We start from the raw sequence: 20,935 nt of genomic DNA, 5'->3' as shown, positions 1-20,935 counted from the left end.
GCCCCTCCTTAAGAGATGTATTTCTTACTTGAATAAATGCTCAATTTTCCATCTCATTTCTGAATTCTTTCTGCCACAAGACGAGAGCCTAACCCCTGGGGAACACCCTCACCGATATTTCCATCTCAGCCCCACTGCCCACCTCCATCATGCTTGAGAAGGAGGTACCTCATCTCTGAGAGATCAGAATTACCCGCTTATGGGTGTAAACTCTAAGCTTTGCTTCCTTCACAGTGTTGCTTTTGATTTTCAAAGATCTTGTTATCTCTCAGAAAGGCTGAGTCCTACAACACAAAATTTTTGGCTTTTCACATTCTTGTTTCCGTTATGGAGTTTAACTGTCTATGTGGAAGTTCAGGAACCGAACGTTAAGAAATTCTGCTCTTTGCATCCCTGCTGTGGTTCTGCCTGCGGCAGTGAATATATCCTGGCAACTCCAAGGAAAATATTTATTTAAAAATTTTAAATTTCACTCAGTGCCCATGGCTGAGGCTTAGCTTAAAAAAGAGAGCTCAGGTTCTTCAGAGCTCCTTACTAGATCTAACATTCTGATTTGCTGCCCCCTCCCTCCGCCCTTTTATCAAGTTAGAAACACGCTTTGTCCAAAGCTGAAGTGGGAAAGCCATTTGCTAGGAGGGAGGGGCACTGATTTCAGATGGAGACGACAGAAGGCATCTCTAATTTGAGACTATCAGGTCTGTAGCAGAAGGCGAGGACAGCTTTGGAGCAAATTCAGAGTAGTTAAGGATCCCAGGTCCTCAGGTCAAAGTTAAGAAAATTATTCCGAAAAAGAGGAGCATATTCTCAGCATTATTTATAATGCGGAAAAATTGGAAAACATCTAAAATGTATATCAAGCAAAGAGTGATTGAATAAATTATGGTATACATTCACCATGATAAGGTTGATCTTGGGAGTTCCCCTTGTGGCGCAGCGGAAATGAATCTGACTAGTATCCATGAGGATGTGGCTTTGCTCAGTGGGTTAAGGATTCAGCGTTGCTGTGAGCTCTGGTGTAGGTCACAGACGCGGCTCAGAGCCTGCATTGCTGTGGCTGTGGTGTAGGCTGGCAGTCGTAGCTCTGATTTGACCCCTAGCCTGGGAACTTCCATATGCCGCAGGTGAGACCCTAAAAAAATGTTGATCTCTATTGATCAGGAAATGTGACCACCATATATTCTTTAAGTAGGAAAAAATTAGACTATAAAGCAGTATGTATAGAGTCACACCGTTTTAGGGAAAAAAATTAAATTATATATGTGTATGCATAGGAAAAAATCTAAAAGGATGCATACTAAAATGCTATCTCTGGACTCTGGGTTTACTGGTGATTTTTAGTCTTGTCCTTCTATTTGTCTCTGTTTTCTGAATATTTAATAAAGAGAATAATCAAAATAAATAAAGCTTTTCTTCTTGAGAGTGCAGTCTATTTTTTTTTTTTCCTTTGATCAATAGCTGGAAAATGACTGAAAGAGAGGAGACAGAGAAACTGCAAAGGTCCTGAGACAGACTTGGAAGCCTAAGATGATGATGCTTTTTCTGGGGTGAAGAAAAAAGAAGATGCAATAAATAGGTAAGTAGAGTTTGAGTTTCTTTTAATTTTTGTTCTGCCTGAGGTATAACCCTGTTAGAAGAAGCCGTTTGTCATACCGTACTGTTTTCTTTCCTTTTCCTTTTTTGATAATGTATACATTTTTACTAAAATGTCAAATTACATCTGTGAAACTTCTGATATGCTCACTATTTCACAACGTTTTCCAATCATTTCCCAATATAATTTGCATTTACAAAATTCCTGCTTAGCTAGAAAAGTTTGAAACTGTTTAGGTTCATTAAGCCAAGATTAGTCTTCTAGCTCCACAAAGGCAAGATTTTTTAGTGGACGAAAAAATTATTGAAATATGACAAGATCTTAGAAACCTTTATACCCTGTTACTTTTTTTTTTCCAACTCACTTGGGGAAAAAGCTAAGCATCTGGAAGATACTTAAACTGAATCTCTAGTGAATTTGCAGGTCTGCAGTTTTTTATCTCTTCTTCTATTGGACCATGGTCTGCATCCTTAAAGAATATTTATCTTCTAAGAGGGAAAAAATAGTAAACAAATTACTTATCATGCTAGGCATAATGCGAAAAACATTATGTGAGAATGGTTAGTGTTCAGAAAAGAGAGGAGTTTGTTTCTAATCGCAATGACCAGGAAAGGCCATTTTGCTGTTTTTTTTTTTTTGTTTTTTTGTTTTTTTTTTTTTTTTAGCATAACAATTTTATTAACCGCAATATTATTTAAAGCTGCATACAACTGGAACTGCAAAATTGGTATCCATAACTTCTATTTTTTGTCTTTTTAGGGCCGTACCCGCAGCATATAGATGTTCCCAGGCTAGGGGTAGAATTGGAGCTGTAGCCACCGCCTAGGCCACAGCCACAGCACTGCCAGATCTGAGCTGTGTCTGTGCCCTACACCACAGCTCACGGCTATTCTGGATCCTTAACCCACTGAACGATGCCGGGGATGGAACCTGTGTCCTCATGGATGCTAGTCAGATTCATTTCCACTGAGCCATGACAGGAACTCCTGTATCTTAACTTTTCATTTCCAAGGTATTTTGTTCTATTCAGACTGTTATAGTGTTTAAGCACTTACAAATTAGTTGCAAATGAAGCAAGCTGAGATACTCATCCACTAATAACCAATTAATTAAACGTATCTAGTGTTAATTCCTCACAACTGCCTGGCAGATAATGAGTCATCATTAAATATATGTTGATTCAGTCATCGCTGTTGAGCCCTGTCTTTTTTTTCAATTTATTATTTTTTGAATTGAAGTATCGGCGATGTCAAATGTTACATCAGTTGACAAGTTTACAATATAGTAATTCGCAGTTTGCAAAGGTTAGGCTTCATTTATAGTATTATAAAATATTTGCTCTCTGATGTTTTATTTTCCTTAGGAGGGAATGATGTATTCTGATGTCCTCACAGAGGTAGTGGAGCATCCTTATTTGTCTCTGTAGGGATGTTTACACTTTTTATCTTTTCTAACAGCATCAAAATGAAAACTGACCCCAAGGGTAACAAAATTGCCTTGTGTTCATTATTTTAGAGGAGGGCTGAGAGGCTGGAGGGAGCAGGCACTGAGGATAAAATGAGAGAGACTGAGCCCTGCAATGGTTAACAGGGCTCAGGATAGGATAGTTTAGAAGTCTAGTTTGTTGTTATTTATTGATTAAACAACAGAAACAAGCACATAAATTCATAGCCAAGTTTGAGCTTGACTCTTCCTTCTTTCTAACCAAACTTCACAGACTCAGCAACAGGTTACTTATGTGGGGATGGTTAGGAATTACAGGAGGGTTATTAGAGTTATGGGAAGTCTCACTTTGAACTGTATATTATAGACCAGTATGTTATTACTTTTATGTCAGGATGACTCTAAAAGTTGTGTTGTTTACATCCTTCAGGGAAGAGATAAACGATGCCACTAGCTTTTGTGAATGTATTTCTGAAAAGTGCAAGAAAATGTTTTATTTGCCTTAAGTAGCAAAATGTTTTATTTGCCATCCTGCAATTTCATGTAAAGGTTTCATTGTATTTCCAGAACCCTCGTGAATACCAAAGGGTCAAACCCAATCTCAGCACACAGTTAGTGACTTTATAGATACGATTCTTATTTGATCATTACAACATGGATGTGTAAATGTTCCTGCACGCCGCCGCCCAGTTTCTTCCTTCCCTTGACCCTGCCAGCCCTTATTTCACTCCAGCTTTGTGCAGTGACCTCCGCCCCTGCCAGCCTCTTTGTCTGGCCAGGCCCACATATGTGTAACTGAAATGTCGTCAACTCCAGATGAGTGGGATCCAAATTTCTGAGGTTGTTCTATATGCTTATTAATTCCCTTGCCCCACACAGGTGGAAATGTGGTTTTGCGAGACGTTGGACCCTGTGAACTTTCGCTACGCCTTGCAAGGATGGAAAAAACATGTGCTGAGTAATAATGAAGCTGACTGACGGTAAAAGCTCATCCCACACAATAGCTCTTAAATTGTTTTTTAGAATGACCTGGCTTACCTTTGGTGGTCTGCTTACTGGGCTTCAGTAATTGTACTTTGGGAAGTCTGAGGTCACATCGTTTTAAGAGTTTTTTAAATGAGTTAATAGCTGGGAGGTGGCCGTTGCCCTTTTCACCAAGGAAGCAGCATTTCCTTGTCTCTGAGCTTATGTTAATGGATTTAAGAGGACAGAAGAGGTTCTGGAGGGAATAAACATGTACTGGACTGAGATTTAAAAATGTACCTAGTAACTGTCAAATCCTGCATCCAAGCTTATGGTAGGAATCTAGGTGGTAGTTTGCAACATCATGTTTGAAAGGACTCCAGCTGCCGTAGATGAGAGCTGTGTGTGTACATGGAAAGTAAAGTGGAAAAGCTGGGTCAGTGTGATGCCAGTTGGTAGGGCAAAGATGGCTTTCTTTTGAAAAAGGGAATTGAAACAAAGTGCTTTTCATCGATTCAATTAAAAGTCCTAATTAGTGAAATGAAGCGGCCTTTCCTTTCGAGGTTCATCGTTAAGACTGTTGGTTCTGGTGTCAGACTATCTGTCTTTAGCTCAGGTTGAATATGGGGTGCGTTGCTGACTTTTATAAGCCCTGTTTCCTTATCTGGTTAGTGGGGATGACAGTTGCATCTGTTTCATAATGTTATGTGTATTAAATGAAACAGTCCTTAGAAATCATTTAAATAGCAGGCTGCCTGGACTCAATGAACACTGTGGCTGCTTCCCCATCCACAGATGGCATTATTTCTATTCCATACTTGAAGGATATGATATATTTTCAAGTTTTTTTCACACAAAATATCTCATTGGATTCTTCCCACTGTCCTTTGAGGAAGGCAGGGCGGATGTTATTATCATCCTGTATTAGTCAGGGTAGGGTAGGCTGTAGAAACAAACAGGGCTGTAGAAACAAACAGGCCCCCAAAACTGTAGTGGCTTAATGTGATCAATATATATAATTTGATCATGGAACATTCCAAGGAAGATATTTTGGTTAAAGGGCAGCTTTCGTTCTTTTTTTTTTTTTTAATATACTTTTTAATTTAACTATAGTTGATTTACAATGTGTCAGGTGTACAGCAAAATGATTTGGATGTATATATTCTTTTTAAGATTCTTTTCCATTATAGGTTATGACAGGATACTTTATAGTTCCTTGTGCTATATAGTAGGTCCTTGTTTGTCTCTTTTATATATAGTAATGTATATAAGTTAATCTCCAATTCCAAGTTTATTCCTCCTCCCTTTCCCCTTTAGTAACCATAAGTTTGTTTTCTATGTTTGCAAGTATTTTTCTCTTTTGTAAATACATTCATTTGTATCATTTTTTAGGTACCACATATAAGTGATATCATATGATAGTTTTCTTTCTCTGTCTTCCTTCACTTAATATGATAATCTCTAGGTCCATTCATGTTGCTGCAAGTGGCGTTCTTCCATTCTTTTTTTATGGCTGAGTAATATTCCATTATATGTATAATATACATTATATGTATGTGTGTATACACACACACACACATGCACACACATACTACATCTTCTTTACCCATTCATCTGTTGATGGACATTTAGGTGTCTTCCATGTCTTGGTTATTGTAAGTAGTGCTTTTGTGAACATTGGGGTGCATGATCTTTTTGAATTAGAGGTTTCTTTGGATAAAGGATGATTCTAGGATATATTTTCTGGCTTTGCTGTCTTCAGTATGTGGCTGTCTGGGTCTCCATCATTAACCAAATGCAATTTATTGGAAGAGAGAAAGGGGGCATGTCAACCTTGGGCTGAAAATGGTACATATCACTTATGTTCGTATTCTGTTGACTAGGAATGAGAATCACATGGTCCTGCCTAACCACAAGGGAAATGAAGCTTTAGTGGTGTGCCCAGGAAGAAGATGGTACAGATTTATGGTGAACAGCTGGTAGTCCCTGCCACACACCCATCTAACAGGATTAAAACTGAGGTCCAGGGAAGCTGAAGTGACTTGCCTGATGTGATGCAGGTATTTGTAGCCATTGTCCAACAGGTTGGGATATGATATGAATCCTGGCTGGAATCCTAGCTGGAGGCAGTGAAGAGGGCTTAGAAGGAAAAGAAGAGACAGCAGAGGGAAGGAGGGCTAACCCTGACCCTGGCATGGAGATGCCCCACCAAGCAGATTCCTTGGGGCTTCTCACTAAAGCTGTGTTTAGTGCCATTGTGCGCTTCAGCTTCCACTTTGCTTGCCTTTCTTGCTGTTTCTTGTTCTCATTTGCAGATGCCCTGTGGGCTGCTAGTCCTGGGTGAGGGAGATTGAAATCTCCACTGAGATAAAACAATAGCACCTCTCCAGCTGCTATTGTTACAGGCCTCCTGGCTGCAGGCTCAAGGAGAAAACCTTGAATCAATTTGTCTGGTGGAGGCCAAGGGGTTGGCTGCCTGCCCTTCACAACTTGTTAAAATGAACACTTAGACTCTGGGGGGTGGGGTGCAGCTAAATCTGGGGGATGATTCTCACCCCCTGATCCTTTCTGCTGATTTTGTTAGGTTTGGGGATGTCAGTATCACAGAGCTGGAGGAGAGAGCAGAGGGCCGAGGCCATCTCTTTTTTTCTGCACCTGAAATGCTTAGTAACACTTCAAATTTGTTGGAATTTTGCCCAGATGCCTTTTTCTCTTCTCAAAGACTCTCCCAACGTTGTTCCTTTGGGACAAGCGTCTCAAAAGTCCATGGCCCCTCCCATTCTGAGCGGTGGTTAATACTCAGGTCACATATGCTTCAGACACGCGCTGGAAGGGGCTCCCCCTCCACTCTGGCCAGTGGCCGATGGGACCAGCCAACAAGTTTTGTTTTGCTTGACATGAAAGCTGGTTGAAGTTAAGCAGGAGACATGTTTTTGTTTCTTTAATAAATAAAAGTAAGGACCCTGTACATGAATAAAAGTAAAAGTTACTCCCCTGAGGTTTTTAGGCTTCCAAAAATAGTCCCAAACTTAGCCAAGGCTAATGCAGCCAGAATTTCCATGGAAAGCTTCGCTGGTGAGGAAGAGGCAGTGCCAGTGGGTGTACAAACAGGCTGCCCTCTCCCTCCACCCCTTCCTGTCTCAGTCCCTGGGAGTTTAGAAAACAGGTTTTTGAAATTGTGTTGTTTTTCTGGTTTGAGATAAAGACAACAGAGGCAGCAGCAATATGTATTATTGCAGAATCTAGTTTGGGGGCTGGGCGGGGGATGGATGAGGGGAGGTGGATTTATGATGGGGGGTGGAATTTGTTCCTGCAGCCAATGGGGACGTGTTTCTTCAAAAAAAAGAAAGATGGGGCAAGAATATTATCATAAGCAAACTGATGTAAAAAAAAGTATGTTTTAAAAAGTAACTTTCTCTTCCTCTGAATAATTGATGATTCCTGGCAAAGGAGAGCTGGTTAATAACACAAAACTGTCCTCCGGTAGTTTTAGCTGTGACCCCCTCTCCCTGGGATTTGCTCTCCTCATCTACCTGCAGCCAGGGCCAACTTTTTCTCATGAGCAAAATGCTCCGAGGTATTAGCATTTGTCTGCTTAGCAAACTTTTCTGAAGTTCAGGGTTTTAGGGAAACTATTAGAAATGTGAGCAAAGCACCTCGCCGGCCAGGGTGATGGCACCCCCTCTGCTGTTGGGCACTTCAGAAGTTTTGACTTGGGGGAACCGATCTGGAACTTTCAGGAACACATGTTTAAAAATAAGTACTTTTTTTTGTTTTTTTGTTTTTTTGTTATTGGGAGGGAGGGAGACGGTAATGTTTTTAGCTATTAAGCTTTCAGCTTTGCTGTGGAAAGAGTGCATAGTGGCTTTAAAACAGATTAAAAAAAATCTATTCTTCACTAAATCTAGTTGATTTTCAGAAAGGATTCAAAAGGCAAAATGAGAAAATCCTCCAAGGGATACCTAAGCTGAATGAAAGAGGCCAATGCGTTTCCCTGCCATTTCAAGTCAGGACTCGATTTTTCTCTGGTGCCTTAATTTGGATGGATGTGTATGGGGGTCGTGATGGTGTGTATATGTGTGTGCAGATTATGGAGGGATTTTATTATGCACATAACCTATCAGAAATTTGCACCATGTGCCTCAGTGTGGAAGACAGAAAAAGCACACTGGAATGGACAGTGATCATAAGAATTGTTTTAATGTTTACTTTTCTGTGGGCCAAATAATCATGGCAATGAAGGACTTTTAGGAGCCAGTCTCCCTAATATCATCTCTGAGTATGATTGGGGAGGGGTCCAGGGAGTCAGGAGCGGGGGCTAGGATGAGAGCGTTATCCTTTCCCACAATAGCTCATCGGCTAAGTTACCTCTTCATGTAGAGATGCTTGTTCAGAGAAACTGAAATTGGATCCCTAGTCTTTCTTTGGAAACTCGATAGCCCTGCTTGGTGAGGTGATCAAGAGTTTGATAGCATAAGAGACAAAAGTGTGTCATCTATTTCCTATGAATACACCGGGGGAATGTAGAAGAGTTTATAACTTAAAAATAATACGAGGCATATTTTCATTCTCTAGTTTTCAAATACATAGTTTTACAAGGACCTCCTCATCCCTTAATTTAAAAAAAATTTTTTTCTTTTGATGGCCGCATCTGCAGCATGTAGAAGTTCCTCGGCCAGGGGTTGAATTGGAGCTGCAGCTGCACTACAGCCATGACAACACCAGATCCAAGCTACATCTGCCACCTATGCCGCAGCTTGTGGCAATGCCAGATCCTTAACCCACTGAGTGAGGCCAGGGATCAAACTTGCATTCTTATGGAGACAATGTCAGATCCTTAATCCATTGAGCCACAACAGGAACTCCCTATCACTTAAATTTTTCAAACAAAACTATAATCACAATGAAAGAACTTCTGCATGCAAAGGAAAATTCTCCTTGGGCAAGAACTGTGTGTTTACCCCTGGCATGCTGAAACCCTGAGATTCTGTGAAAATGTCCATTTTTTTTCATGTTTCTGGTGTTTTTTGATTTTCTTGTTCAGTTTTAGCTACACACACACTTAAAAGGGGGATCCTACCCTGTGTATTCTGATGCCAAACCTTCAGATATTTCTTTTGTTAGAGAATATAGTGTTACTCCAGCAATGTTTTAGTTTGTGAAAGAAACATTTCCCTGTAAATGTTCAAGAACTCAAATCCACCAGTGAATTCATGTCTATGTAATGGGAAAACATCTGGGTAAGGGGTACAAAAATCTGTTTATAAAGGAGATTGTGTTTAACAGGACATCATATTTTGAAATGTTAGTGCACCCTGGCAGTGCACCTGTTGCATAAAGCAATGCTTTCTTTTATATAATAACCCCCCTCCTCCTTTCAGGCTTTCTGTCATAGAATCCTAAATTTCAGTAAATGAGCCCATCTTTACCATATGCTGTGCTTTTCACAACTTTACAGACGTCGGTTTTAACCCTGCCCAGTCCTTGTCTTTCTCACTAGAAGTGGCTCACCTCTTTTGACCTGTTTCCATAAGGATGTTTCTTTCTTTCCCTAGTGAGTTTGTATTGTCTTTAGGCCAGTGTACCTGCATCTCTGGTAATTAGAATCATGGTCTGTTATCTGTCTTGTGGGACACCTAGAGTCACTCCTAATTTATAGTTTAAAAAAAATTGAGTATAGAATGGTAAAGGGCTTCTCATCTCAATGTGAAAATAAGTATCACCTGATGTGGTGCCCGACTCTCTCTCAAGGCTCTCACCACTTCTTTCTTCTCACAACCACTGCCCCAGTTCAGCTTCTATTGCCCTTTTTTTTTTTTTTTTTTGGTCTTTTTGTCTTTTTGCCTTTTCTAGGGCTGCACCTGCGGCATAGGGAGGTTCCCAGGCTACGGGTCTAATCAGAGTTATAGCCACCAGCCTACGCCACAGCTACAGCAACATGGGATCTGAGCCACATCTGTGACCTACACCACAGCTCATGGCAACACCGGATCCTTAACTCACTGAGCGAGGCCAGGGATCGAACCACCTCTAGTCATCTAGCTAATTTTTGCTCATGATTTAATATAAGCAATATTAATATATTGCATTGTTGTCTTTGCCTCAACGAAGTCTTTCTTGTATCCAGGTTGGGATTCGTTCCCCCCTCAGCCTTTTGGGGCTCTGTATGCTTATCATCTGTGACATTCTATTATGTTCCTATATAGGTGTTTGTGACCATCTGTCACTTTTAAATTCCCCCACGTAGATACTGTGCCTTAGGTATCTGGCTTTCTGGTGCCTAACACAGCATTTGGCTCATGGACATGCTTCATTCATTCATTCATTCATTTGCTCACTTTTGAACTGAATGGAACCAGGTCACCAAAGATTACATAGGTAATTGGTGGCAGAGGTGGGAGTAAAACTCAAGTCTCTTGACTTCAGTGTTTCTGAACTAGAAACAGGCACATTCCTCCTTTTCCTCTGTTCCACTCTGATCCTTATTAATTTCCCCCATGATTTGGGTTCTGCCAGACTTCATCATTCCCAGTGGATTCCTTTCCCATATTCCCACAGCCGATGGTTTTAGGAACCCAAATTTGTTGATTTGTAAGCTGTGGTCCTATCCTGGATATAGAATAGGCAAATGCAGAGAACTTTGGGGGCAATATATGCAGCTACAATTTGGCCTTGAATGATTATACCTCGAATTGAATTAGACATCCTTGGAGCACAAGGTCTAAAAGATCAATGCCTTGGCCTGTGGACTTTCTGGCCAAGAAGTGCATGCATTCTTAAGAGGAACATAAACACAGCTCATGCTGGTTACACAGCAGCTTGGGTAGATGGATTTATACTTCATCAGACAGTTGGTCCCTGGGTAGAAATGTGGGCCACGGGCCAGGAGACCCCAGTTCAATTTCCAGTTAAGTCATCTCTGTTTATTTCTCACAAAATACATATTTTAAAAAAATGGAAATTAAAACGTCATGCCTAAAACACTCTACAGTAAACAGAGGTCTTAAAAGAAGAGCTATTGCCAGCACCACTTTTTGTTAAAGCTGCATCCAATTTAAAGTTCTTTTATACCCAGGATACAGAATGGTGTGCAGAGTGCTGCAGAAGTCGCTGCACATCTGATCAGGCACTCTGGCAGGCCTTTTCTCTGTACAGGATACTCACAGGCTTGAGGGCTGGCTCTGGACATTGATGGATGCCTACATGGGGCGTGGGACCCTAGGCATTTACCTCCACAGCCCAGTCCTTTCTGCAGTGCTCCACCAATTCTCTTGGTTTGTAGGTATCTCCCTTCTCTTTGCGTCCTTCCCTCTCTTGGTCCCATACCTGTCACCTCCTGATCTGTCCCTCTGTATCCATTGTTGTTCCTATTCAGTGGATCCTGATCCTTTCACTCGCACCATATACGTCTGCAGCCCCCTGTTGCTCTTGGGACACAGGCAAAAATCCTTAACCCGGAGTTCCCGTCATGGCTCAGTGGAAACAAATCTAACATCCATGGGGACACAGCTTCAATCCCTGGCCTCGCTCAGTGGGTTAAGGATCTGGTGTTTAGCTGTGTACTGTGGTTTAGGTCCCAGGCATGGTTTGGATCTGGCATTGCTGTGACTGTGGTATATACCGGCAGCTACAGCTCTGATTCAACCCCTAACCTGGGAACCTCCATATGCTGGAGGTGAGGTGCAAGCCCTAAGAAGACAAAAGACAAATAAATAAAGTGTGTCCTATTACTATACTTCTTGAGGGCTTAAGCGACTTAATCACAGTCACATGGAGTTGCTGTGAGATGGGATTTGAACCCCAGCAGATTTGCCCTGAGTCATAAAGATTCAGTTGAGACACAGTTGTCTTCTCAGTAGGTGAAGTTTCTCCACCTTTGTTTCATGATTGCCCTTTTAAGAGCCCTTTTACACCTGTTTTTACTAATCCTCTCCTCATGAAATTTTAATGCTACAGATAGACAGTTGTGAGCAGAATAGTGCTTTCACCCCCCTCCTCTCAAGACACCCACATCCTACATCCTGGAACCTGTGAATACATCATATTACAAGGTAAGGGCGAATTACGGCTGCAGAAGATATTAACGTTACTCATCCATGACCTTGAGTTGGGTAGATTATTTTGGATTATTGTGGTGAGCCCAGTGTAATCACAAGGGTTTGATAAGTAGAAGAGGGAGGCGGGGGAGTCAGTGTGAGGGAAATGCAGTTAGGAAAGACTTGACTGCTGTTGCTGGCTTCAAGAATGGAAGACGGCCATGAGCCAGGGAATGTGGGCAGCCTCTTGAAGCTGGAAAAGGCAAGGAAACAGATTCTTCCCTGGAGCATGAGAAGGAACGCAGCCAGGCCAACACCTTGTTTTCAGTCCAGTGAGACCCATTTCAAACTTCCGACTCCCAGGAATGGAAGATAATAAATTTGTGTTATCTTAAGCTACTAAGCTTATGATAATTTGCTACAGCGGCAGCAGAGAACTAATGCAACAAATCCAACTCTGTGTGTATGTTGGTATATGTACACATACCTACAGTTGCATACACTGCATGTACCATATGCAGGTCTGTGATTTATATGTAGAATGAGTACATTTTCCTTCACCACCAGGGAACCACTCCTCCCCCCCAGGGGGGGCGTGCACATTGCCTCTGTTGCTAATACATGTTCTGGACAACAAGAACAAGAATTGTCTCTGGTTTTGATGACTGCTTTAGCTTCCATTCCCAGCATGGTGCCTGGCACATAGTAGGCACTGAAGTATTTGTTGACTTGGTGAGTGCATGAAAAAAATGGATGAATGATGATGAGGGACCTGAATTAAATAAACTTCTTATGAAAAATAAAAAGGGCTAAAGGACTCCATGTTGGAAGGGAGTGAATAAATGTTTTTGATTAACAGTGAGACTATAGCACCGTGAACGCCATTCACCTCCATAGATTTATCAATGTCCGGGAGCATTTGGTTAAAGTGACCAAGGCACAATGAGGCAGACGCTAACCCTCTTCCTCTTCACCTGTCAAGTGTCCATTTGGAAGGCATTTTCTAGGGCTTGGATTTCGGTAGCCTTGCTTTTGCAGGAGAACCCACATCCCCACATGGTTTTCTGGCTACCTCCTCCCTGGGTCTGGGGAAGGTACAGGCTCTTCCTGGGGCCTGCTCTGTGTCTGTCTTGTGGTGATGATGGGAGTATTAAACATCTTTGGAGGACAGGCCATGTTGGCTTTGGTTCTTCCCCTGGCACTGGTGAGTTCAGCACATTCCTTTCTGACTCTCCTAGAGATGCTGTGTGGGATAGTCAGGCAGCACCACCCCATCGGGGTGAATCCAGTGGGAGGAAATGCGGAACGTGCCCAGCTCTGTACTTGCATGCCATCGGGGACCGGGCAAAATCTGGAGGGTTGTTGGAAGGGGGCCCGGGTCTTTGGGGAGGTGGCCAAAGTGAGATTGGGGCATCGTGCAGCACAGGAGACCTCTGTGGGGTTGGGGGGAGTAACTTCCCAGGCACATGTGAGGGGTGGCTGTAGAGCCTCACTTGGCAGAGTTGGTGCCTTCACTTGATCTCACCACAAGGCAGTGCTGGTCTCCAGGGCCTGTGCATGGCTAACAAGGAACACTTGTCTGGCGTTCACATTTGCAAATAACTTTCCTGTGTAAGAGCTCAGGATGATGAGTCTTAAGGGGGTCTGGCCTAACCTCTCTGTGGCTGTTTTGTTTCCATATTTTAGCAGTCATTGATTCCACTGCCTACTGTGTGCAATGATAACAGCAAACACAAACATTTGGGTCAGATTTTCTGTTCAACATATTTTTTGACTTCCATTAGCCAATTCATACCCAATCCTGTGAGACTGCATCTTATGCCTTCATTTTTCAGATGAAAAAACTGAAGGTTAGCAAAGCCAATGAACATGCCCTGTTCATTAGGCCACGGAAAATAATAGTATGATCTACCAGAGTATGTATGTGCTGTAAGTGCTCATATTTCTTGAATTCCCAGAGCACTGGGGTAGGCATTATTACTATCCATTGTCAAATGGGAAAATTGAGGCACAAGATGACTAACAACTTGCCCAAGCTCAGACAGCTTCTAAGAAGAAGGAGGACTTGAAATCAGGTAGCCCAGCTTCATAAACCATAGTATCAACCACTGTGCCACTCTGCATCCCCACAAAATGGTATTTCCAGTGGTGAATCCTATACCCTTCTTTCCTGTCTACCTTGGGTCCTTTCTATGCCACGCAGTCTGAGAAGGAAAATGATATTGTTTCTGCTTATCATCTGGGTGGGAGAGTAAGGTGTGGTGACTTTTCAGGGCAGAAAGCTGTAAGTACTAAGGCAGAGGTCAGGGGGAGCTCTGAGGCACCACGAAGAATGGCCCAGGAGACTTATACCCTGTGGTATCCACAGCCCCCTACCCAGCGGACGTTGCTTATGCTGGCCTCTGTGTCCCAAATTCTTGCTTGAATGGAGTGGTCCTTGCAGTTGTCCTGGATTAGTCATTTGACATCGTATTTAGGGGTTTGGGAGACCATGTTTCTTTTAGAAAATCTCTACCATATGCAGCATGCCCAGTAAACATCAGAGTTCATTGGCAAGCAAACTGCTGAAAAGAAGTACTCTAAGTTGTCCTGCACCAGGTGCCTAAAGACAGAGACCCCTTTGGCTCTGGCTTTCCTTGGCTGGGTTCTCATCAGCTTGGAAGGATCATCTGTTGCTGCCTGGGCTGGGTGCTGTCTTTTCTAATTTTGGATTGAACCCAGTACCTACATGGCACTTTCTCCCAGCCACTAGCCTGATTTAGCCTTTACTCCTACCTCCCCTTGGACATCATTTTCTAGCCTGAGATGCCATCTTTTTCCTATGTTTTACAAACTCCAAATTGTAATATATAGGTTTGGCACATGTTTGTATACTTCTGGGAATAATGATTTATAATATTTGAAATTAGAGGTGTCTTTAATTTCTTAAACATTTTGTCATCACCATACTACCACCATAATTTTTCCAGAATCTTTACTATCTGGCTGATGTAATTATCTCTTTCTTTTGTTAACCATGCAGGAAACTCTAGTTCCTTCATTGGGTTCTCTCCTCATCTTTACTTGCCCATTCTGAGTCTATGCCTTTGTCATCACAGCTTGAAACTCCTGGATCCCTGGCCAATCAATGCCTTATATGTGTATTTAGGGGACATTTGTTTATTTCCTGAGGGCCTTAAAGTTAGTTAGCCCCCATCCCAAACCCAGTTGGCATACAGTTTGTTTGGATAGTTGGAAAATAAGTTACATAAAAGTTTGTGTCTCACTCATTGGTAATGATCTTCGATAGTCTTGCTTTGTGTCTTATAGTAAAAAGGTGATGATTTGCAAGTATGATTGTATCACTAAGTAATAGAAAACCATTTGCTGGCATGTTTTCTTAGCACTTTATTTGTAACCTTTGTATAGATTTTAGTAGCTGTGTTGGAGTTATCTGTTTTCATGTTTGTTTCTCCTATGGATAAGTTTATTACAATCAGAAATCTTTTTCTCATTCATTTTTGCCTTTCTAAGCATGGTGCTAGGAACAAAATATGTGTTCAATAAATGGTATGGAAAAAATCATATTGATGTCTTTCATTGGTTTCAAAATGAACCATTCTTATCACTCACTGAGTCATAACTGTATATTTATGTCTCCTCTACTAAGCATTAGCTTTTAAGCTTGGACCACTTAGTAGAAACCATAGATTAAAATGAACAATTATATGCCAACAAGTTGGACAACCTAGAAGAAATGGATATATTCCTAGAAACATTCAAGCTATCAAGACTGAATATAATGAAATAGAAAATCTGAACAGACCAATACCTCATAAGGAGATTCAAATATAATAAAAACTTCCCAAGAAACAAATAGCCTTACTGGTGAATTATACTCAATATTTAAAGAAGAATTAATACCAATCCTTCTCAAACTCTTTCAAAAAATTGAAGAGGAAGAAATGCTTCCAAACTAATTTTATGAGACCAGCATTACCTTGATATCAAAACTGGAAGAAGACATCACAAGAAAAGAAAATTTTAGGCCAATATCCCCGATGATCATAATTGTAGAAATCCTCAGCAAAATATTTGCAAACTGAATTCAATAATACATTGAAAAGATCACATGCCATGATCAAGTGAGATTTATTTCAGGGATGCAAGGACAGTTCAGTATCCATAAATCATCCCATGTTACGCACCACATTAGTAAAATGAGGGATAAAAGTCATATGATCATCTTGATAGACACAGAAAAAGCACTTGACAAATCAACATCCATTTAACATAAAAAGTCAACAAATATAGAGTAGAAGATAGATGTCTCAACAGAATAGAGGCTATAGATGACGAGCCCATAACCAACACCATACACAATTGTATAATGCTGAATGCTTTCCTCTAAGACCAGGAAAAAGACAAGGATGACCACTCTCACCTCTTCTACTCAACATAGCATTGGGATTGTAACCAGAGAAATTAGACAAGGAAAACAAATCAAAGGCATCCAAATTGGAATGGAGGAAGTAAAACTGTCACTATCTGCAGATGATACAATATTATACAAAGAAAAATTTTGATGTTGCATCAAAAAAACTGTCAGAACTAATAGAGAAATTCGGTAAAGTTGTAGGATACAAAATCAATACACAACAAATGTGTTCCATTTTGATGCACTCCTAATGAACTATCCAAAAGGGAAATTAAGAAAATGATCCCACTTATAGCTGAATCAAGAAAAATAAAATATATAGGAATAAATTTAACCAAGGCAGCAAAAGGATTATATATTGAAAACAAAAAGGCATTAACAAAAGAAATGGAGATGATAAAAATAAATGGAAAGATATTTCTGTACTTCTAGGTTAGAAGAATCAATATTGTTAAAATGTCTATACTGAGTTTCCATTGTGGTTCAGTGGATTGTGAGCCTGACCAGTATCCATGAGGATATGGGTTTGATCCATCACCTCACTCAGTGGGTTAAGGATCCAGCATTGCCATGAGCTTTGGTGTAGGTCACAGATATGGCTCGAATCTGGTGTTGCTGTGGCTGTGGCATAGGCCAACAACTACAGCTATGACTCGGCTCCTAGTCTGGGAACTTCCAATATGCCACAGGGCCTTAAAAAAGTCTATACTACCCAAAATTCCAATGGCATTTTTCACATAAATAGAACAAATAATCCTAAAATTTGTATGGAACCACAAAAGATCCCAAATAGCCAAAACAATCTTGAGAAAGAAGAACAAAACTGGAGGTATCACATTCCCTGATTTCAAACTATATTGCAAAGCTATGGTAATTAGAACAGTTTAGTATTGGCATAAAAACAGACCCATAGATTAATGGAACAGAATAGAGAGCTCAGAAATAAGCATGTGCATATATGATCAGTTAATTTACAACAAAGGAGCCAAGAATTTACAGCGAGGAAAGAGCAGTCTCTTTAACACATTATATTGGGAAAACTGGATGGCCACATACAAAAGATTGAAATTGGACTCCTCTCTTACCCTGTACACAAAAATTAGTTCAAAATCAATTAAAGACTTGAAAATAAGATTGCAAACCATAAAACACCTAGAAGAAACATAGACAGTGATCTCTGCGTAGGTCTTGGTCATGATTTTTTGAATCTGACACAAAAAACAAAAGAAACAAAAGCAAAAATAAAGCAAGTAGGACTACATTAAACTAAAAAGCTTATGCGCAGCAAAGAAATCCATCAACAAAATAAAAAGTCAGTCTACTGAATTGGGAAAATATTTGCAAATCATATCTGATAGGGGCTGATAGCCATATATATATATATATATGGAAGCAACCTAAGTGTCTTGTTATTTGTGGATGGACCTAGAGGGTATTTTGATAAGTGAAATAAGTCAGACAGAAAAGGACAAATACTGTAGATTTCACTTGTAAGAAGAATCTAAAAAATAAAAAACAAAAGCAGAACAGATTCATAGATACATTGAATAAACCAGAGTGGAGGGATTGTGGAAATAAGTGAAATAAGGGAAGAGAATTAAGAGGTAGCTACTCTCGTTATAAAATAACTAAGTTCCAGGGATGTAATACACAGCATAGGGAGTATAGTGAATAATATCATAACATTTTGTATGTGTCAGATGATAATGACTCATAATGATGATTTCATAATACATAGAAATATCTAAATCATTATGTTGTACACCTGAAACAAATGTAATATTGTAAGTCAAATATACTTCAATAAAATATATTAAAAGTGTATAAAGAACTCATAAAACTCAACAGCAAAGACAATCTGATTAAAAAATGAGTAGAAGAACTAAGTAAGTATTTTTCCAAAGAGGACATACAGATGGCCAACAGGTACATGAAAAGATGCTCAACATCATTAATCTTTGGGGAGCTGCACATCAAAACCACAATGAGATATTACATCACACCTGTTAAAACAGCTTTTTTCAAGAAGAAAAAACAAGTGTCGGTGAGGATGTGGCAAAAACAGAACACTTGTACACTGTTGGTGGGAATGTAGATTGGTGCATCCATTATGGAAAACAATACAGAAGTTCCTCAAAAAGTTAAAAATGGAGCTACCATATCATTCAGCAATTCTCCTTGTAGGTATTTATATGAAGAAAATGAACACACCAATTTGAAAAGATATATGCACTCCCATGTTTCTTTGCAGGATTATTTACAGTAGTCAAGATATGGAAACAACCTAAGTGTCCATCCATGGATAAATAGATAAAGAGATTTTGGTGTATTTATACAATAGGACATTTTTCAGAATGAAATATTGCCATTTGTGATAATATGGATGGACTTTGAGAGCATTATGCTAAGTGAAGTAAGTCAGAGAAAGGAAAATTCCATATGTTCTCTCTCATATATGGAATCTAAACAAACAACCGAAAAATAAAAACCAAGCTCATAGATGCAGAGAAAAGATTGTTGGCTGCCGGGGGTGGTGGGGTAGGGGGTTAGGGTGGAAGAAATGAGTGAAGAGCATCAAAAGGTAAGAGAAAAAAATACTTTCCCTGAAATACAAAACTGTAGTCAATTTAACTTTATGTCTTGGGGCTAGTTGCTCAGCTGCACAAAGACAACTTTTTTTATGAGTAAAATGGAAGTCCTGACAGTATCTACCCCATAGTCTGTCAGGAGCATCACATTTGCATGGGAAAGTCTTTTGTGGACTGTATAAAACATTAAGATTACTTGGGTATTTACACATGCTTTTATACACAGAGATGTTATGAGAGGAATGGGATTTCTGATGATCTTGGTAGAAGGGTTAGGAGTTAAATTGGCAGAGAAAAGAGATGAGGTAGGGTGTGGGGACAATGGTATGATATGACAAAGAGCAGTTAATTGAAATTGAGTAAAATTAAAGGAGAAACATGAGAGGCACTCCTTTAAAAATAATAATGTCGACTATTTAATAAAATATATATATATATTTTTGGAGTTCTCGTCGTGGCTCAGTGGTTAACAAATCTGACTGGGAACCGTGAGGTTGCGGGTTCAATCCCTGGCCTTGCTCAGTGGGTTAAGGATTTGGCATTGCCATGAGCTGTGGTGTAGGTTGCAGACGTGGCTCAGATCCCGTGTTGCTGTGGCTCTGGCATAGGCCGAGGGCTACAGCTCCAATTAGACCCCTAGCCTGGGAACCTCCATATGCCACGGGAGTGGCCCTAGCAAAGGCAAAAAGACTATATGTATATGTATATATATATATTTTTTTCTTCTATAGCAGGTCTCTGTTCCCCTCTAAACATGTGGTAGTAAAACTATGTAGCATGCTCAAGAAATTAACTACTTTCACCCCTATTAATAATAATTCTAATAAAAATTATTCACATAATGCTATATGCCAGGTACCATCCTAAGACACTGCCTGGGTTATCACAACAGCCTCATTATCATCTCTACTTTTCCAAGAACTTAAGTAATTTGCCTAAGGTGATGCTGCCAAGTGGTAGAGCTGGGATTTGAATCTCATAGAATGAGCCAGAGGCCAATCGCTTAGCCACCATGCCTTATTTCTTTTTGAGTAACTTACTTAACCTGTACTTCCACCTTCATTTTCTCATATAATCTTAACAACAAAACTAAGAGTTGAGTGTAATTATTACTTTCACTTTTCAATTGACAGAACTGAAATTCAGGTCAAATGGCTAGTTCAAGGTCATACCTCTAATAAAGGGAAGAGTATGAATTAATTTATTTTTATTTATTTTATTTTTTTAATTTTTTCCCGCTGTACAGCATGGGGATCAAGTTATTCTTACATGTATACATTTTCCCCCACCCTTTGTTCTGTTGCAATATGAGTATCTAGACATAGTTCTCAATGCTACTCAGCAGGATCTCCTTGTAAATCTATCCTAAATTGTATCTGATAACCCCAAGCTCCCAATCCCTCCTACTCCTTCCCTCTCCCGTTGGGCAGCCACAAGTTTTTTCTCAAGTCCATGATTTTCTTTTCTGAGGAGATGTTCATTTGTGCTGGATATTAGATTCCAGTTATAAGTGATATCATATGGTATTTGTCTTTGTCTTTCTGGCTCATTTCACTCAGTATGAGATTCTCTAGTTCCATCCATGTTGCTGCAAATGGCATTATGTCATTCTTTTTTTTATGGCTGAGTAGTATTCCATTGTGTATAGATAACACATCTTCCGAATCCAATCCTCTGTCGATGGACATTTGAGTTGTTTCCATGTCCTGGCTATTGTGAATAGTGCTGCAATGAACATGCGGGTGCACGTGTCTCTTCTAAGCAGAGCTTTGTCCGAATATATGCCCAAGAGTGGGATTGCGGGGTCATATGGAAGGTCTATGTATAGATTTCTAAGGTATCTCCAAACTGTTCTCCATAGTGGCTGTACCAGTTTCCATTCCCACCAACAGTGCAG

At 40.2% G+C, this 20,935-nt stretch overlaps 1 long non-coding RNA gene across 11 annotated transcripts in view; it reads left to right on the top strand.

Annotated features, from left to right (window-relative positions):
- The window catches only part of LOC102164357 (uncharacterized), a 652,820-nt gene that overhangs the window by 157,741 nt on the left and 474,144 nt on the right, over positions 1–20,935 (top strand). For 6 of the 11 annotated variants that reach the window (XR_014843632.1, XR_014843630.1, XR_014843621.1 and 3 more), the window contains 2 exons: positions 1,456–1,573; positions 3,914–4,014. This is a non-coding gene — a long non-coding RNA (uncharacterized LOC102164357). Of the gene's footprint in view, positions 1–1,455; positions 1,574–3,913; positions 4,015–5,880; positions 6,058–11,953; positions 12,049–20,935 lie in introns of those variants that run through there. The other 5 variants (XR_014843622.1, XR_014843631.1, XR_014843629.1 and 2 more) reach the window with 2 other exon arrangements.

This window comes from Sus scrofa, chromosome 4 (assembly GCF_054392235.1).
Source record: "Sus scrofa isolate SSC_HxYL_T2T_F1_AM1 chromosome 4, Sscrofa_HxYL_maternal_Yorkshire_Landrace_v2.0, whole genome shotgun sequence".
Taxonomy (NCBI): domain Eukaryota; kingdom Metazoa; phylum Chordata; class Mammalia; order Artiodactyla; family Suidae; genus Sus; species Sus scrofa.
This window is presented reverse-complemented; position numbering and strand designations above follow the sequence as displayed.